General features: G+C 40.4%; 1 protein-coding gene across 1 annotated transcript in view; it reads right to left on the bottom strand.

The window, feature by feature from the left end:
• The window catches only part of CMSS1 (cms1 ribosomal small subunit homolog), a 236,720-nt gene that overhangs the window by 132,237 nt on the left and 84,127 nt on the right, over positions 1–20,356 (bottom strand). The gene's annotated exons all lie outside the window — the stretch shown is intronic.

Raw genomic sequence — 20,356 nt, 5'->3', positions numbered from 1 at the left:
CCAGGATTCTGTAGTTATGGACAACTAAAGGAAAAGGCACGAAAGCTGAAATTGGTGTAACAGAGGTGAGATGAAACAAGTTGGGTTTTTTTCCCAAAGCCATAAAGAAACCCATCAAGCACATGTAGCATGTTAGGATACTATATTTGAAGGCCTAAGGGGCCACAGATAACTAGCAAGATGGTTAGGGCATGCTTCATTTAGGCTGATATCATTATGTAGCATCACATTAATAGGACTGGGGTTTTATTTTGTTTATTTTTGGCTAGATTTTAAAATACATAATTTAGCACAGGCAAGAGACAGATGGACTCGAGTAATGAAAAACTGCTGTTTCCAACAAAGAATTTTCAAATTAATTAATCGTTGCATACTTTTTAAGTCAATATTTTAACAGATAGAACAATTTTGTGCCAAAAATCAGGTAAGTTGTGTGGAAAGCAAAAGAGAAAGTAAGGAGTAAAACTCTCTTCAGCTGTTTCTGGCATCTGACAACAATCTGCCAAAAGAAGGTACCTGAGTTGACAAAGCTCGACTAAGAACATGGCAAAAAACATTACCTCTAGCTAAAAATGGGCAAAATTGTCCATTTTCACAGACTTTCCACCACCACCACTTCTGTTCTAAGCTGAAGGCAATAAATTTCTGCAAACTAGATGATGAAGGAGAAAGATCTACTGGCAAGCTGGCAGAGCACACAGCTAACAGGGAATGTACAGTACAAGGCTCCCAGAGCTTCTACCTAGCATTTGCAAGCTGTCAGATGCCACCTTCTAGCCTGAATTTCTGAACAGGTATTAAAAATTCATTTAGGAAGAAACTGTTTCAGAAACACTGTGCAAGGCTCAAACCTTCCTGCCTTCCCAGCTCTAGAAACCTAAATAAGAACCAACTTTTAAGAATGATACATCTACCAGTAATTCTATCTTTGTTGTTTTAGCATAAGGGTATACCCACAAAGTCAATGCCTTGCAGTTTGTATTAGCTTACATCCCCCACTTTAGAGGGCAAAAAAGACTTACTAAATCTTAGGAACCAAGAAAATATTTCCCAAAGCCAAAAATTAAAACATGTATACTATCATTTACATTTGGGTTTCAGTTGCCCTCAATTCCCTTCTGTTTCCATAGCTATGATGATTTCATATATATTTAATGTTTTATATATACACATTATTAAAATAAAAAAGGAAGGGAAAAAAAAGAAAACTAATCAAATGATAGCAGACCAGAAATATTTTGGGTTTTGAAACAATTGCAAAAGCTACCGCATTCCTGCAGGCTCAAACAACTCAAATTAGTTTATCTTGTGTTCTGTACACACTGGCACCTAACTGTTGAGGTACAAGCAACACGTTCTTTAGGGACAAATTATCTCCAATGAAGTGGGGAAAAAATTGTCCAATCCTACAAGCAGTTTAAATGATTAGTTTTAGCTTTTACTTATTGAGGAAACATTGACTTCATCTTAATCTAGCTTTAAGTGCCTGTAATTGCCCTTTTCATATGACTATTGTAAGGCTTATGCACAAGTAGCTCAGTGTTAAAGGGGAAAGGGGTCAGGGAGAGGAGAACAAGGGAAACTGGTTAGGAAGATTTAAGAGACACCCACACTTTTTGTGCAGAAAATCCAGTCTGAGAGAAACAGAAGAAAATACAATAACAGAACCACTGACAGCTACAGCTACTTCACCCAATACACGAGGGTTGATTTCAGATGTTCACAGCACCCTCCAGCAGACAGTATCACAACACCTACCCTAGAACACTTGCAGTTTGAGACAACCGAGTTCACTGGTTCACTCAGTTGAACAAAAGCAGGCAGCAGCGAGAAGGAAGCCCGAGTTATTTTGCCAAAGCTAACAGGAAGGCAGCCCCTGACGGTTTGGGTGCAGGTTCTGCTCTGGAAATCTAAGGACAAGGGAAAAGCTTCACAAAGTCTTGTGAGAACTGCAAAATAATTTCCAAAGGAACGCAGAGAAAGTCTCAATCCTCACAATGCCTAAAACTAGAAGGAACAAAACAGTGGAAAGTAACCAAAGGAAAGAGCTAGTACTGGCAAGTTGACAGGCTATACGGAATACATCTTTTCTTGCATCTCTGACTTCTATTAACATTTTTGTGGCTCTTGAGGCAGCAAGGTAGGAGCTTTGGTTTATACTCCATAAACACAAGCCAAAAGCCTCCCACGGTTCCATTTGGTAACGTCAGCTTAACATGCTGAAATACACGCGGACTTCTGACAATGAGTCAAGTTCCCACTCAAACATAAATTATGCCAAAAAAACGCCCAAGATTATTTCAACTAATAAACACTTGGTTAAAAAAACATGTCAAATCAACTTGGTCTTTACATCAATTTAATTGCCTCTTACCACAACTATTGCCTTAGCCATAGTGTGCGGCAGGAAACACCAAAAGATAAAGGCAATTGAAACCATTCTCACAGCGCTCCTCTGACTGTCATCGCTTCTGTGGTTGCACAAAGCTAAGGACTTTGCACTAGGAAAAGAGGTTCTCCAGCAACCAGGCTTATGTTGTGAAAATCATTTTAAGCATGTCAACATCCTGGCTCCTGAAGACTAGAATCTGGGACAAACACAGCACCAAAATTAAGTTTGTAAAGCAAAGGTCTTGCATCCTGTCACAGTACGCAGTTTCAAGGCCCTTTCAAAACGCTGTCCTCTGATTCAACCTCTATAGTGTCATTCTTATAAAAGACACCTCTTCACTAGAAATACAATACTTGAAAATATGCACAATGTTACCCCAAGTTTATACAGATGATGTTCATTAACATATTTATTCTCTTCATAAAACTGTGACATTTGGACTTCAGATTTTTCCAAATTCCATTCCAACTCCCCTACTGAGTTCGTATACTGAGCATTAAAAAGACAACTAAAGCAAAAAAAAACAAACCCAAAAAATTCACACAAAGACACAACAAAGTGCAAAGTAACTTGTGATATGTTGGATTTATAGATCCTGAAGTCTTCTTCAAATGATTTTTCTTTCCAGAATTTCATATGTAGTTACAGTAACACAGAAGGCAGAGCTGGCGTGGTTAGCTCTTGCCCTAGAGCCTTCCCAATATAAGTAGCATCTCTAACAGACCACGCTCACAAGCGATCAGAGAAAAGCAAGGCAAATTTCTACCAGACAAAGGAACACAGCAGAAGTGCATTCGTCAGTTAAAACACTGATTGGAATCGCATCACCAGCAGCAGTTATAGCACGGAGAAAAAGACTGACATCTCCTCGAGACTCTCCTAGCACACAAAGCTGGTTTTCTTGACTAGGACCAAGCCACCTTCAAGAGGGTAGGCTGAAGTGTACCTTTTCCATAAAAGCAAGCCTTCTTCCTCCACAACTACCATGCTAAGGCTAGCCATGACTCTCCTTACTGAATGCACTAACACCTCTGCCCCGATGCCAGCCTGTGGCACTAACAGTCACAGTTTGACTGTGTGCTGTGTGAGGAAGTACTGCACTTTATTCCAATTTTGCAGGCAAACTGATTCACTGACTAAACCCCAGTTATAACGCAATGAGAAAATAATTATTTCCATTTACTTCATGTGTGCTGCTCAGGATATCAGAGTCCTAAATCAGATGCCTCTTACACATTTTCCTTCTCATTTGAACTGTCATGGTCTAGTATTCCCAGAAAATAGAGCACAGGTAATCTGGTGCTACCTTACATTTTATGGAGATTAAGAAATCAACTGCATCTAATACCCAAAATACATTTGCATGAAGGCATAATGAGGCTTTCTGGTTTAGCTTATTTGCATTGCTAAAGCCCTCTGTTTTCTGACCAGTGCTAGAGACCGAGCTGAATTACTCCCAGAACAGCAAAGAGGGATCCCCTAACAAAGCTCTCTTTGCTGAGTAGCAGTTGCTAATAACAACCTCTGGACTTCTTAGAGATATCATCAGAAGCACCTAATTAAATAGGCTGATAAGTCATCTATTTTAATAATTTTTCTGCTAAAACTCTGACATCAATTCTGCAGGGCTTCAGCAAAACAAATCCTCCTATGTTGCACTGAATAAGCAGTTTGGCATCTCTGAGAAGCAACACAGAGTGTTTTGGGAAGTAAGGCTGCAAAACAGGGAAGGAAGGAGTTTTCACACCTCAGCACTTAGGCACTTAACCAACCAGTCTCTTCAGCCCTCTGCTACACCTCATGGAGAATGCAGGACTTCTCCTGAGCCTTGGATTTATGGAAGTACCCTCTGATAGCTCCATCCCTCTTCACCGCCTACAGCCAGCTAGGCTAAGCTTCTATGCACACCTAGTATGGAAACCTTCCCACGCACTCCTCTGCATGGCTGAAAGCAAACACTTATATTAAGATACATGATTTTGGACAAAGAATCATCCTTTTTTACATGGTCTCAGCCCTTACAATTTTCCCCACAGTGGAGTAAGTTTGCATATGGATATACTTATAAGTTTTAATATATATGTATTTTTAATATAGGTAAATACACAGGAGCCTTATTTTTGTCCCACCATAGGACACAGTGTTATTCACAGGCTTCCAGATGCTTGTTCCAGTTCACCCTGCATGCACAGCCTCTGTAAAACAAAGATCAAATGCCAACATTGGTGGCCACTTCCCCAAAACTGTCATATGCATTTTGCTAAGGGCTTCCTTCCTCCTTCGTGGCAGTTTCTCCTGTCCCTTCATCGTCCCAGGCCACCCTGCTGTCCCCAGGGCCACTGGTCAGCAGGTGCAGAGGTGCTCTGCGCTCCGGCACACAGCAGCAACCTGAGAGCCAGGCAGGGCCGCCCGCCCCAGGGTGGGGGGGCACGGCAAGGGCCCATGGTACCCCAGGAGCGGTGCTGGCAAGCACCACCAGTCTGGCAGTTAGACGGCCGAAATCCTGCCTTTGTTGTGCCTGCCAGTCCAGGGAGCAGATGACCAGTGTCCACGCTTAACAATGCAGCTGCAAATTCGACAAAGCTATTTCTTACAAGTACTGTACAAGCCCTTTGGGAAGGCGGCCTTAAATCTCCACAGGGTTACGTCTTGCACAGGTGGCCTGTATAACTTCACAAGATCCTGTTCTTAATATTTTTTTCAAAGCTCGCTCACTACATTTATTACTGTAGTTCTGACTAAGCCTCCAAACTATTTTTATGGGCCCTGAACAACAGCCATCATTTAGGATCAAGTTCAACTTGCTAAACTGAACTGTATCTAGTCCAGATCCTTAAAACCCCACTTCTCTGACAAATCCTGTTGATCACAGAACATAAGGGACATAAATTGTGATAATGTTGGTTTAAGAGATATATGAAGAACACCACAAGAACAAGAATTTGCCATAAAGCTTTTTCATCTTCCAGACCCCAAAGAAATGCAGTGCATTGTAATACCTTCTTAGCAAGAACTTCATTTTGAAGTGCGCAATGCAGACACGGTAAGGTAAAGACGATCGGGTTTCTGAATAATCACATTTGTCAGTTTTTTCAGTGGCATTTAAGAACCCTGTCTAGGACCTAACAGGACATTAAGAAGTTGCACACATTATTCTTCAAATAAAGCAACACAAACTAAAGCATACATTTGCAAAAGGCTACTTTCATTTTATCCAAAAAAGACTGAAGATTTTACTTAACTCTTCTGATGGGCAGCAAAAAAGTCTTTTGACTTGTTTGTAGAAGGTCAACTTAAAACTATTCCAGTTTAATTCAACTTCCTGAAACAAGAAGCACTAGTATTTTCTGTTGAAGCATTTGCCCGGAACCATATACATTTTAAAGAGATCACTAACTAAACTTAAGTGATGGGTAAGTTTCAGCTCTGCAGATTTAATTTGCTTGAAGTTGAAATTATGACAAAAACAATCTCACTATGTAAAGCTCTGAGAATAAACCTACACAGTTTGACTTAGGCTCACACAAGGTAAGAAAATAACAATGAACGTGTATGATACGATGGCATTGCTGTCATGATTAATACCAGTGTTATGAGCACAATACATACACATTTCTTGTTTTTCCTTCAGTTCTAACTTAGAATTCAAACTGGACAGTCAGTTTTACTTCTACCTTCCCCTTTACTTATACCTTCCCCTCTCCTACACCAGTGAACTTGATGTTTTGGTTGGGGGTGGTGGTGGTCCTCTTTTTCTTCTTTTTTAAGGCTATAGGGCAAGAAAACGACTAAACTTTACAGTAAGGAGAAAACATCTTAGTGTCTCTAGCTTCAATTCCTGAATTAATGATTATGTTTGTGTTAACAACAGACTTTTAAAAATGCTACATTTTGAGACTGGCCAGACTGTATTTAAAGGAAAATACATGTACTCAAAGAGTTATACTAGCAATAAGAGTCAAAAAATACAGTCCCCGACCCTGTAACCCAATCTTAAACACATGGCCCCAAAGACTTTACTGGGCCTACCTGCAGAATCCCACTGCATGCACTCTGATGTTTACTGGGTACTTGGTATAAAATGATGCAGGACAGATACTCTAGCCTCTCATTTAAAAGCCTTTCTTTTCTTTTATCTCCAGAAATTTATTTGAGTAGCAAATTTAACATTTTGGGGTCTGAGGAGTGTTAGAATCTGTGATCGTTCCTCAAATAGAATCGCTTGCACATATAGGAGCAACTAGATATTCAGGGCTGTGCATAGTCTTATTCACGGTAAATCCCCTGTACTGTTAACACTTTTAAAATACTTATTGACTCACTCAAAACAGAATTGTTTGGAACAGAGTATTAAGAAAAATTATTCTCTTGGAGAAAGAATGTAAATACTACTAACGCATGGGAACATATAATCACTACACCCATACCTGCTGTGTTAAACTGACTCCTTCACAACCACTCAGAAATCAAACAGGTGGCTACTTTGGAATTAATTGGTTTTTCTAACGCTAAGCAAATGTTCACAAGCAAACTTACATGTCAGAAGTTTGACAAAGAAGTGTCTTTTTCAGATATGTCTAGGAGAGATGTCTGTGCCGATGTAACACAGAATAAGGAGGATGTATTCAGATGATGAGGTGTACAGGTACTTTCAGAAGTGGTGTTAACCCACTGACCTAATGCATACAAATTAGCACTATTTATGTGCAGAAGAGGCACAGTGCTCTCAGGAGCTAAGTATTAGCTTCAGATAAAATAATTTCAGTGAAGTCTTACCAGAGCAGCAGCTCTAAGGAGACCTGAGCCTGCAGGAAGTGACTCATTGCTTCACTAGGAAGGACTTGCATGTTAAATGCAAACATTTATAGTCACCTGTGCACCCCCTCCCTAACACACCTAGAAAACTGCAGACCTGCCCTCAGCTGCCAGGAGAGCACCAACAGGAATGTAATATAATCACCACCGAGCCCAAAGAAGAAAAAGCATCTCCAACAGGACTCTCCTGGAAGATCAACCCATTTTATGATACCTGCTGCTCAGGGAGTGGCTCCTTCCCAGATCTTCCCATGGTAATTGCAGGGCTGAACACAGGCAGCAGAAAGGTCCCTGCCACATCCCTCAGGTCCCACCTTGCCTCACTGTCTGACACTGGCCACCACTGGCAGACAGAAGAGCCTTCTGCGAGTCTCTCCAGCACCAACACATCTAACAGCGCTCCAGAAAAATATAGGACAACTGGTGCCAAGCAGCTAAGCTGGGTAATACAAAGATTCTGCTTTAATTTTAATTACCATTCTTCCAAAAAGATAAACAGGTGTTTAAACTGGGCTTTTCAGAGAGGCCTTTAGAAGGCTGGGGATGGGGAAGAAGGCATACGGGCTGTAGTGTTCCCTTAGGACCTCTATGAACAGCAGATCCTTGTGAAATATTCATATAGATGCGTCCATTTACACCTGCAAAATCCCTTTCCCTCAACTCCCACTAGCTACTGGGCTAGCAACTGGCCACTGCTGTATTTTACTTGAACACAGAACAACAAAGACAGAAACCAACAACTGTATGTGCTCTAAGCCACCTCTTGAGCATGACTTGCTCTCCCTACTGAGGACTCAGCTACAGTATAATTTAAACCAGGGTGAAGTCACAGCTGCAGCCACAAATCAACATTTTCCTTTGCATATGAACCTCATGTAGCAAAACTTGAGGGTCCTTATGTAGCAATGAAAGGAATATATGCATTTTCTCCATCTGCCTTATGCCAAAGCACAGATGATGGCCTCAAGACCAAACTTCAAATATGGGGTGGGGGGGGTGGGGGTGGGGAGAAAGCAAGAAGAAAAGAAAAAAAAAAAAAAAAAAAAAGAAGCAAGCACTGCAAGGGACACAGAGGAAGTACATCTACCTGGCTCACCACCCTCCATTACACTTCCTTTTTTCTGTGAGAAGGCAATTTAACTTCACTGCTTTTAAGAAACTTCCTATTAGAAAGCTGCAGTTTCCAGTGCATTTTTATTGCATTTTCCAAAGTTGCGTCATCAGAGCAGGGTATTCCTACGGGAGCTGAAGAGCCAAAACTGTAAGCTGTTTTAATAAATAATGAATGTCGTGGCTAGTAAAACCTGTAACCTGAACACATACAAAAATTAATTTCACCGTGTACAATTACTTTTAAACTCTGTACATTTCACATTTTCCTGGCAGACACAGCCACAGTCACCAATTAATATGAACAATATAAATAATACAAGCCACCACTCAAAGTCGTCATTTTACTATGGCTTATTTAAGGCAATAATCAATCTTAAAGACAAAAATTCTACAAAACCTAAAAATGATCTACAAAGCTAACTTGAGAATCTGCCTGGAAGCTCACATTGAAATGTGAGCACAAATGAAATGTGTTCATTTGCGTGGAGGTGAACATGCACCATATAATTAAAAAAATACTACTGCCACAAAGTCAACAGGTAGAACCCAGATAAGTAAGAACAAAACAAAAGAATTATAAAAGCCAAAGCAAACAGAAGAAAAGCTTCCAAAACAAAAAAATGCAGAAGTCCACATTCTTGTCACAAGAAGTTTTGACTTGGAACACCAACACAACACTGACTTCCACTTCCACCAAGGCGTAGATATTGCAGTTTTCAAAATTTCTTGACAGCATCTTGTATCCTAGGGGCACTCGTCAAAATCATCCAACTTGTCACCATGACTCATGGCAAGAGCCCACTGGCAGCATATGTGGAGCTGGGTGAGGGGGCTACAGGGACTGCCAGTCAGTACTCCTGGCTCAAAGGTGAGGAGGGAAGTCATGCCATTCGCCCCGATGGCAGCATCCCTTCCTTCACTAAAACCCCAAACCTAAAACCTCTGTTCCATAGGAAGCAAGGTCTAATCTGCACAGAAAGGTTACAGTGAGAAAACTGGAGACCTGAGAGAGATTTTGTTTCCATTGAACTCCTGAGAAATAATTATTTAGGGTATTTATCTAATCTGAATTTTTCTCTTTAATATTACATATGGAGAAAGTCAGTGTGGGGAGCAAGGAATCTTTCACATCCGTCTGCATGTTGCTATTTTGTAGTTGCAATTGAAAGAGGAAATTGCAACCGCAGATTTCTTACACAACTAAAGATTATCACAGTCTGAAAAAATGTTAGCCTGTTGTTACATACTTGAGCATTGTCATTAATGTGAAAAGAAAGCAAGGAGAAAATAACATGAAATCACACTGGTTTTGCATTACAGAATACAAAAGAAAAGCTCAGTATTTCTCCAACTATAGGAATACGAAGTAAATAATAACAGAATATAACAAAAATCTGAACTTTAGGATATATGAGGAAAATCCAGTCCACAGCTAAGTGAAAACCCTAAGATCTAGGAAAAAGTAAGTTTGAGTGATTTTGTTTCTGATCAAATAAATCAAAGAAAGATTACTGTCTGATTTCTAGGTAGCAGCAGAATAATACAGTAATTGATGGAGACTATGAAAAAGTTTGGCTTAAAACAACAAACAGAAACCCCCAAACAAACAAAAAAAACCCCCAAACCAACAACTCTGAAATCCTAGGTTTAGACACAAGCTAGCACTGTTCACAGATGCTTTGTGCCAGTATGACAAAACCAGTAAAATCCTTCACAAGTGAAAGTCTATTCTCAACAGCTTCTATGAGTTCAGTACTCTCTGCTATCAGCAGCACAAAGAATTGGTCTAAAGTATAAAAGATGCAGTTCATGAAGGCAAACAGGCAGTAAGAAAAACATAAGAAAGGAAACCCAGGGCTTAGGAAGAACAAAAACTACTGTTTTCCTGAAAGCAATCTTCTAAAGATGGGGAATTCCAGATTAGGAAGAAGCTCACAAACATTCAAAGCGTGGCTAATATGTGTTCTCTGTTGCTTTGATGCAAAAACAGATGAAAAGAGATTTTGGGGCATATCAAAACAAAGCCGACCAAGCAAACAACAACAAAAATATAAATCAAATCCACAATTTCTGTGAAGCCCTGAAAGCTCTATCTGGACATTTCATGTAACTTCAATAGCCACAAAAGCAGATAAAATTGCATACTTAAAAGTGTCGATCAACTCACTCTTACACAGAACTCCTGAACATGCACAGCTAAAGACAATCGTTTGAAGTAGAGCATCCCACACAACATGGTGGGAAAAACAACAGAGCTGGTTTTGAAAAGTTGTTTTATTCATGTCTGTCTTGGTAAAATTAGGGAGCATCTGTGGATTCCCCCACTTCTCCACCTCAAAACGAGGCATCTCCTCTCAGAGTAGGTTGCAAATGATCAGATCGGTGGAATAATGATCTTGATTGTTTCAGCCAGCTCTCCAAGACATGAGTTCACAAGAGAGGCAGCCATGCAGCTTCCTCAGATGTTGGTAAAGACTTTTGATCTTTCTTTGAAGAAACTTTTCTCAGGATATTTAAAAGTCTGTGGTTTATTTTCATGTGTGGGGAAGAGCAACAGAGGCAAAAACTCCCACACAAAGAAATGTCTCAACAAAGCTACACTTGTCAAAAATACCCTTGAAGAAAATTAATATATATTCACTTTGAAGGTGTACATTTTTATTCTGTAGTCCTCACTGTGATCTCTGCTGCCGATTTCATGACTCATGGATGTATGGCACTCCACGCAAACACCAAGCAGATTAAAAAAAAAAAAAAAAAAAAAAAAAAAATCAGTAAAATTGAAATGGGAGATGGCTACAATGTTTAAGAAGTTTGGCTCTTGGATACCCAGACCAATTACTGTGGGGTAACAAATTAATTTACACTAGATAATCCTTGCTTACTAATCATACATTTTTTCATCGGAAACAAAAGCAAGATACTTCAACTCTGTGTGCTACTGCTCTTTTGATGAAAGCTTATAGAGGACCACCACTTCTCCATCTGCCACGAGAACCAAGCACAGGAGAATTACATAGACACACCCTCGATACACAAATACATTATTTAAACTGTTATATGTGTGCATGCCTATACACACACACTGAAATACAATACCATTGGTTTAGTCTTTCTCTTTTTTCCACAGCTATTATAGCTAATAATAGCATAACATTGTATTCCTTCAATTAGATTCTCTTTAGGGAATCGTGATTATAGGCTGCTTTTCAAAATGACCTTAAATCACATTACCAGCATGTTTAACGGCACACAAGAAGACTGTTTGTCACAAGCACTTCTTTGACAGAGAAAATTTACCTTCCATCAGGAAAGGACCATGTTATAGTAGACACACTGGGCACTGAAGTGGTGTTTGCATGCACACGTGCGTATGGGTAGGGAAAGTTATTCACTGAAGTCAGAGATGCAAAAGTTGCACAAGACTGGGTGAACTTTTTATTCTTACAGACTTTTCTTCATTGTATTTGTGTTTTGCTTATTACTTTGAAAAATAGTTTTAAAATGAAGAGATCTGTCAAGCTACTAAAAATATTGGAGGAAAAATATTGACATGACAGTATTTTAATTCTGCCTAAATGGTTAAAATGGAATATTAAGTGTTTCCATTTTGAGGGTGACGAGGAAATTTTGGAAGTGGGAGGGAACACAATGGGATAAAAACCCCACTGGTATCACAAAACTCACTTTGAAATATTTGTAAGATTTCCACACAGTGATGGCATTTTGGCTACATCAGGTCTGCTAGGGACAGCAGAAGAAATGTGGATGATAACCTGGATTGTCAGAAAGTCCAAAATAACTGCTTTTGAAGGTCCCCCATTTACGAAAAGCATGTTCAACCTGGGGAAGGAAGGGCATGTACCTGCCAGCTGGGAGACAAGCAAGCACATGGACCATTTCGAGAGCTTTGTGCACTAAGAAACTTTCCTTGGATTTTTAAACTCTGCTAAAACTGTCAGGTACTTGCACAAAATCAATTCCACTGCTAAGACAATACCTTCAGGTACACTTACACAGTGTCTTGGCATGAGGAGATGCTAAACTTGATCAGGGCCTCTCTATAAGATTTCATTTAATAAGTGTCTAACAGGAACAGGGAAAGCAGAAGCCGGAAACATAGGTATTGACCCGAGAGGTGCATGGAAAGGTCTCACGTGAAAGAATCAGAAACAAGATATGAATGTACAAACTAGATCAGAGCACTAACCTGCAAAACATAAAAGCCAGTAAAACCCTTAGTAAAGTTGCAAAAAAACCGCACCATTAAGTAGACAGAAGGTATGTGACTTACCATATAGAAATTTTTGGCCTATCCCGGAACCCAAAACCTAAGAACTTTTGGCTTGGGTTTTTTTCTTTCTGTTTTCAATCTTTCATGTTGTTATTTTACAAACAGATAGCTAGCCCCTTCTCAGGTCCTCAAATACCCTACTTTAGCTATTGCCTGTGGGACTTACTGAAACACAGTACACACCATGAAAAAATCTGTTTGTTTCACAAGTCTCAATATGCCACCCTTCAGCTTTATGAATAACCCCATGACAGACAATTCTGGGAAAAGGCCAACCAAAGCTTCCAGGGTATTCTTCCTAAAGATAGTCTGTTTCTCTGTGGCAACGAGGCTGCGTACTTTATCTATCCAGCAGTTCTATCCCGAACCACTGCCAATTTCAAACAAGTCAGAGAGGGGGTAAGACACTGACTTTTTTACAGATTTCAGGGAAATTGGTGCCTGCAAAAAGTTGAGATAGCCACACTGAGAAACAACTAAAATGTGGGATTCAAACTCAGCCACAGTAGTGGCTGCCTTTGCCTTTCTATAGACATAGCCCTACAGAAAACCAGGCTACGTTAGTACTCGTCTCTAGGCAGCTACTCCCCCCCTTTTTTTAATTTTTAAATTAAAAAAATATTAATTTTTACATTTAAAATAAATAAATATATATTTGGTCGTATATGCTACAGTATTTAACCTGTAGTTGACTGGAGCTGAATTATCCTGCTATGTAAATGTCTACAGCCCATTTAATTTCAAGATATTCAGGAAAAAGGATGTGTTTAGAGACACAGTTTTTAAGATGGGAACATTTTCTTTACATGTACCATTATTTCCTGGTTTTGCTTTGGATGATGCCCTAATTACAGAGTAATTATACCTTGGGGACAAAATTACAGCAGCTGAATAATAAGTATTAAGACACAACCACTGTATTAAATAACATTAACTGTTACTCATGCTCATGAAAAGAAAAAATTCTATACCTGAAAAGCAAATTCATATAATTGAAATTGGAGCAGCTGAATTTTCAGTGTGCTTCACCAATAAAAATCTGACAACTGCAAGATTCACTTTTTTGTTTAGAGAAACAGATAACAGCATTGCAGAGTTTACCTTTTCAAACACTTAGATCTACCTGATGTTACAATAACATTTTTTCACATGCACCCAAAACTCTCCCTTGCATTAATACTTATGAACAAACCTCTTTAATGTCTAATGAGAAAACAAGTGTGAAACATTCTTTGAAAAGAAAAAAGCCCTAAACCTGAGGAAGCAGAGAAAAAGTTCCCCAGATTAATCTCTCAGAAGCAATTCAGTGTAATTGCATAAAATTCCTCATGACTCTCAATTCCCAGAAGTAGAAAGTTAAAGAAATTCTACATTTTCAATTTTGATTCCTCCTCAACCTTTTGAACCCATGGCAACATGGGATTATACTAGTGTTGGTGCCCTGCAGCAGCACATCAAAGCTATGGTGCACATACACCTTCAGAGTCATTCCCCAACTACAACTAAAACCTCAGCTCTACACATGTGCCTGTACTAACTACAAGGTACAAGGTACTACAACCTTGCGGCATGTGTAGTTCCTCACTGAGAAGACAAATCACCTCAAACAAATCTAATGTGTTTAACCTATTCGCTATATAAACTGTATACACATAATGTAATAAATAGGGTATAATTTCCTAAGACCACCATCAATGTAGCAAAATGCTGGACCACAAACTAGAAGAGCTGAATTCCTGTGGAGGAGAGAAAAGAAGGGCTTAGCATGAGGAAAAAGTGATGCAGGTACCTTTGACTGTTAGGTGCCATCAGAAGTTGTTCTCAGGTATGACCAGACACAAGGGAAAAATCAGCCCATGTCAGCAAACTCTCCAAGTACTGATTTCTGAACTGGAACCTCTGTGGAATCCAGGTCTTCATTTCAGATTTCACACTAGCTACCCACTTTTGCCAAAGCAGTGTTATGCACTACAGCAGGGAGCCCAAACTCATGATTTTCTCGTCCATCACCACAAAGAGGTCTAGTACCCAGACCACTTGGTTTTACGGACATCTGAAGAACTCCGCTTAGAACGAGGTTTGTTTGGCATCTCTTAATAGGAGTATATATTCCTAATTGTATTTTCCTAATATGAAAATTTTAAGTATGTTCCAAGTGAGCACCTCATGCTTCCATGCAGAGCACTGCGAATGGGTGTGCTTCAGACTGGCACAGTATGAACTCAGACAGGCTGGCAAACACCTGAGCCTCAGGAGGAGCTGGCCTGAGATCAGTTCATCTCAGGAGGGGCCTCACAAGCTCAGAACCACAAATCCAGCAATTGACCACATGGTACAAGCTCTTTTCTCTACTTCCAGGCCCAAAATCCAGCGGTACATATATTTTTGTAGTTAGAGACATTACAAGAGTGAAGACCAGATCACAAGTTCACGTATCAATACTGAAGTGACAGACAACTGACAGAGACATCCTTCAGAGGGACCTGATGAAAACCTCCCACACAGACGCACACAGCCTTCTAAAGATTACTCTAAGTCTGCACAGGCATCATACGCAAAATGGACTTGGGGAGATCTTACACAACCACAATCATGGCATATGTGCAAAACACTACAGGATTGGAAAAAAGAAGAGGAAACAACAGATGGTGGAAATTTTCCAGCACCTCTACCACCAGCAGAGTACCATGACAACTCTCTAACACAGTCCAAAAGGCATCTTACTGTCTCAGAAGAGGCTCCCTGTCTCCAAGGGATGAGAAATCAGATTTGTGGTCAGATGACCATAAACCACAACCAGCACAAAAATGACATCCAGTTCTCAACCATGCACTCCATGTCTGGGAGTGTTTACATCCTCTGTTGAATCCAGATTTTCTTCCTGTTTGCATAATTGCTATTCTTGCAGGATCCCCAAGCGCTTCAAAGAGCAAAATTTGACAAGATCCCATGAGAGGGGAAACAGACTGCTAATTATTTTCTTTCTCCTGCTTGACCTCCTGCAGCTCCACATGCCAACAGATGCATCAGGCTACACAGGTATGCACTCCTGCACCCATTTTCCCAGATAAACAGCTTAATCTTGCCATTTGCATGCCAGGATAGAAACATTTACTTATCCCAGAGTCCCTGGGTGAAGAATTCATTAAAGCAAAGAAGTCTCTTCTCACTTACTGCCCAGCCTATGCATTGAAACAGCACAAGAGTCTCCTGTGAATAACAGCACAGCCTGAATGAGAGAGTCAGCTGTGGTATGACAGAACAGCCTCATAGACAGAAGCCACCGCAAAGTTTTCAGGAAAACACTAAAGCGGTATACCCAAAAGGAAGGGCTGTATCTTTGGAAGTATTGCAAATCTACCACACAGCAATGTATTCCTACTCAGGGGAAGGATGACAGTCCAAAACACATACTGTTAGAAGGCAGCAGTTCCAGAAAAAGACTGTGAAACCGCCAGATCCTGGGATTCCAACTACTAAGGAGATTTTGTCATCTTCTCCCATGGTTCAGCATAGCTCAATTGCTGGCCCACAGGGCTACAGAAGAACAAGACAAACCTGCTGCATTCTCTGGTGGAAGACTTCACATGGCCTAGCCAAGAGCCCTTTCCCATGTCTGGGCACTACTTGGCACACTGCCACACAAGAAAGCAGAACAACAGGGACAGGAGATTAACGTATGGTATGCCTGTGTGGCACTAAGCTGAACATGATGCTTCAAAGTAGCTTTTGCTACACAGGACAGGAAGAAATCTCCTGTAGCCCTGTAATAACTAAAGGTGAGGCCACCTCTTTTCTTGCCCCACACCACATATGTCATGATGGGCAGAGGGTTGCAGACCTCTTTCCAAAAGAGATCATATGCTTTGCACTCTCCCATTACATTGGCATGCTGAGCAATCACATCTCAACTCCTTTTAAAAGAAGTCTGTTGGTAGAAGTCTTACTGATTTCAGCAAATCAAAAGCATGGCCATATCTCTTTAAGGTATGTTAAAAACCAGAAAGACATAATTCCTTGCTTAGTCACGGATTTTTGGAAGATACGGCTAATTCTCAACTATTCAGGATCCATACCCTGGGGATTAAGGAAAGATTTGGTCCTGTGAGGGATTTTGCTAGCTCATAAGTCAATCACTGACTACAGAGAAAACACTAAGGGGAAGAATAGATGGAAAACCAAAAATGTATGTCTCTTAAAACCCTATCGTGTGTGCGGTGAAGTCATCTCTGAAGGATATTTCAGTGTTTCCCACAAAAGCACAGGGATTTCTGAACCACCTGCTTGTTCACTGCTGCCAAAGAGATGAATGCAGCTTCATCTCCTTCGGAATATGATTGAGAGGGTGGAGACCAAGTTAACATCATAGAAACATTTGGTAATTAATTCATCTGGGTCTTCAGGAAAGTATATTTTGATCCCTCAGATTACTTGCTCATCACCAAGGAGAGGAAAATTTTCTCCTTTATATGCGAAGCACAGCATACATGTTCAGAGATGAGCAAGCTCTTTAAAAAACAGAACAGAAAACTATAAAAAGAACAAGAACATGAACACTGAGAATAGACTCAAACTTTGCTGAGTATGTTACATGCAATAATTTACCAGAACGTTTCAGTGTAACCTACCCTTAACTCTATTTTGTATCTGGAACAAGTCTACCAAGCTGCACTGAATCCGATGAGCCTGGGTACCCATCACTTTGTGACTTCAAGCAAGATACCACTGCAAAATCTTTAGTAAAACAGACAACTCATAACATGAAGGAAGGCACTATAGTGCAGAACTCGGGCCTTATGCTCTTTAACTAGGACACTTAAGAGTAAACATACAGTAATCTCTATCAAACACCCACTGCATGGTGGGCTGTGACTTCATGATCTGGATGCTCCCTTTTAATCTTCTTTTATTTTTGATACCAGCAGATACTGCCTAGATGGTATGTAAAGCATCCTATGAGAATGCTGACAAGTGTCGTTGTCTCTTCTGCTCACATAGCTACAATCCCTGCTGTATAGTAATTGATCCAAAACAGATGAAGGATCACAAGCACAAGGCGCACACGCCCAACTGAATCTTCTCACCTCCTTTCTTCTTTCTTAGCAGTTATTTACTCTTTTCTAAGGTTACCTTATTTTGTCGTCCTTCCTGGTGGTACAGAGAAACAGGACTTTAATTAGCTTCTATACGGAAGTTTGCCACAAGATGCACAAGTCAGTCCCCCAGGAGAAACCACAGAGACTCTGTGAACTACAGTTGCTGTTACAAGAAGGAATAGTTCTTCCTTACCTCTTTTCTTGCACAACAGCTTTCTTGTACACAAACCGCATCAACATGTAATTTAAAGTGAAATTCAACGGAGACACAGATATGTAAAAAGACAAATTTTCCACCCATTAATCTTGAGAGCCTGAACTCAGGAGGGATGAGAGAGACACCTTTTAGGGTGGCATGAGAGAACTGATATCCACAAATTTTATTAGTCTATTAACACTTTGATAGGGGGTGGGATGTGTGTGTGCACAGCTCTTCATTAACCTTCAAGAATACAGGAGTTGTTCAGAGTAGAAAATAACCAAAACACATAGTTGGCAAATTTCAAATTACACTGCTTCTATCTTGACTGTTATACTAGGGCCATTCAAGGGCTTAAAAACATTGCAGAAAAAACAGCATCCTCTGGACTAGAACGCATCATCTTTCTGCCATGGTATAAGGGCATGACACGGTAGCTGATATTCTGTCGAAAACATCAGATGCACTTCGAGCGTTAGTCGCTTAGATGGTGCCACATCCATGTCACCTGACAATTTGAAGGTGGTGAGGAGTTTCAACGTAGGTGGATGAGATGTTTATTTTTGTCTGTTTCTGAGGTCCTGCTTTGCTTGCTGCACCAGCAGGTACGCTGTCTCCAGTAATTTCATCTTTGAATTGCCCTTCTGTTTACTCATACCTACATCCTTTGAAGACCACATCAGCACTAATGTAAACAGACAACACGACAAGTAATAAGAATGCCAGTCAATGTACAGGTAATAAGAAGGCTTAAATCAAGAGAGAAAGAATACTTTAATAATACTAATAGCAAAGTAGTTTGTGCCTCTCTTGTCACCTACATTCAAGTGCCAGCAAAAAAAGTGCTTAAAGCATACATTTAGGATGCAACTTCAACATCTAAACATTCATGTTAGTTGCTAAATCTGATAAATATCTGCATTAGCAGATTCAATAGCAGGCACTGGTGTTCAGTAATGCCAGAACAGAATGCATGTATAGTCTATGTAACAACTCTGCTCAACAAGAAAAAAAGAAAAATCCACTCTGGGATGCTGCAAAGGTGCCACCTCCATGGGAGGGTAACACATCTGGCAGGTCAGCTGGCCTTCTCAGGGACCAAGTGCCTTTTGCCAAAACAAAGTAAGGACTGATCTACCTGATTAAGAAGTAGGCACAACAACCTTAAAAGGGAGTAACAGCTAGCCGCCTGCAGCTGTGAGAACTATGCCTGGCAGGCAGCCTTGAAGCCAACAGCATTAGTACAGTGTAAGAGAAAACATGAGGGAGGGTGTCCCTCTTGGCAGGACCACTGAGACTACTGCCCTTTCAAGTTCATAACCCTGTTTCCACGTGCGGCCAACTCAAAAAGCTTGAAAAGATACAGACACCTTATGCACTAGTTCCTCTTCCCTTCCACCAAGAATAGTACATTGCCACTTGTTGACAACAAGACTGACAGTGGTCTGATGTCCAGTCAAGACTGCTGCTGCACCTGGCATGCATGAGGGGAAAAATGTAAGGACTTCTTGGACTATTTATGCATTTCATAGCATCCTGTGATTAGAGGTTCAAAGCATATGGACAAGATTAGAGTGCATTCAGGTTACCTGATTTAACTCACAGCTCCTGCATTTGATCTTATAAACACTAGTCATTAGCTGTACACAAAAGCCAAGCAGGCATTCAGCATTTTATGTTCAGAGGAAACCAACAGTCTTCTTCCAAAATAGTAGTACTTGTAAGCAAGATACAAAAGGTGAGTAAACCTAATATGCAGACCACAGAGAACAAAAAGAAACCCTGTTCAACTAAAAGGACAGTATGAGCACCAATTTAAAATAATCATCATCAGCTAATATCACTGCTGGCCTGCTGTGAACAACTCCTACATGCAGCATGACAAGCTCCCACCCTAACCCAACACTATCGAGGCACAACTTCACAAAACAGGTTCCTGTGCACACTGCCACGCAAATCTGACACACCTTGGTTTTTGGAGACCTGGAGAAACAAGTTCTTCTTCTGAAACACAAGCTATTATGAGTGCTTTAAGTGAGACTAGAAGAGATTTAAGCATTATAGAAAATGTCACTTGCTTTTCCTGTAATGTTTTTGATAAATTCTCCCCACTCTTAGCCATCACCCATTACAAACCAAAAGCTTCCAAATCTCCATTCTTGGAGGAAAACAAGAAAAGGGAGTCTTTGTAGTGTTCAGTGGAAAACTACCACAGTTAAGGAGTACAGTCACAAAGATTAGGGTTTAGAGTCAGAACCCCGCGGAAGGGGGAGCTCTTGAAGAACTGTATCAGCCACAGATCTGTGAGATCAAAAGGCAGTAGCGCAATCGTCTCCAGCCTACGGTAGGCCATAACAATTTTCTGGACCTTTCAGCAATTAGCTTTGCAGTTTAGCAAGAATTATGGCTTATTTGTATTTGGAGCATGTTTAATTTCACCTTTGAAT

The sequence above is a fragment of the Falco biarmicus genome, chromosome 2 (assembly GCF_023638135.1).
Source record: "Falco biarmicus isolate bFalBia1 chromosome 2, bFalBia1.pri, whole genome shotgun sequence".
NCBI classification, from domain to species: Eukaryota; Metazoa; Chordata; class Aves; order Falconiformes; family Falconidae; genus Falco; species Falco biarmicus.
The sequence above is the reverse complement of the archived record's forward strand: the minus strand, read 5'-3'. Positions and strand labels throughout refer to the sequence as shown.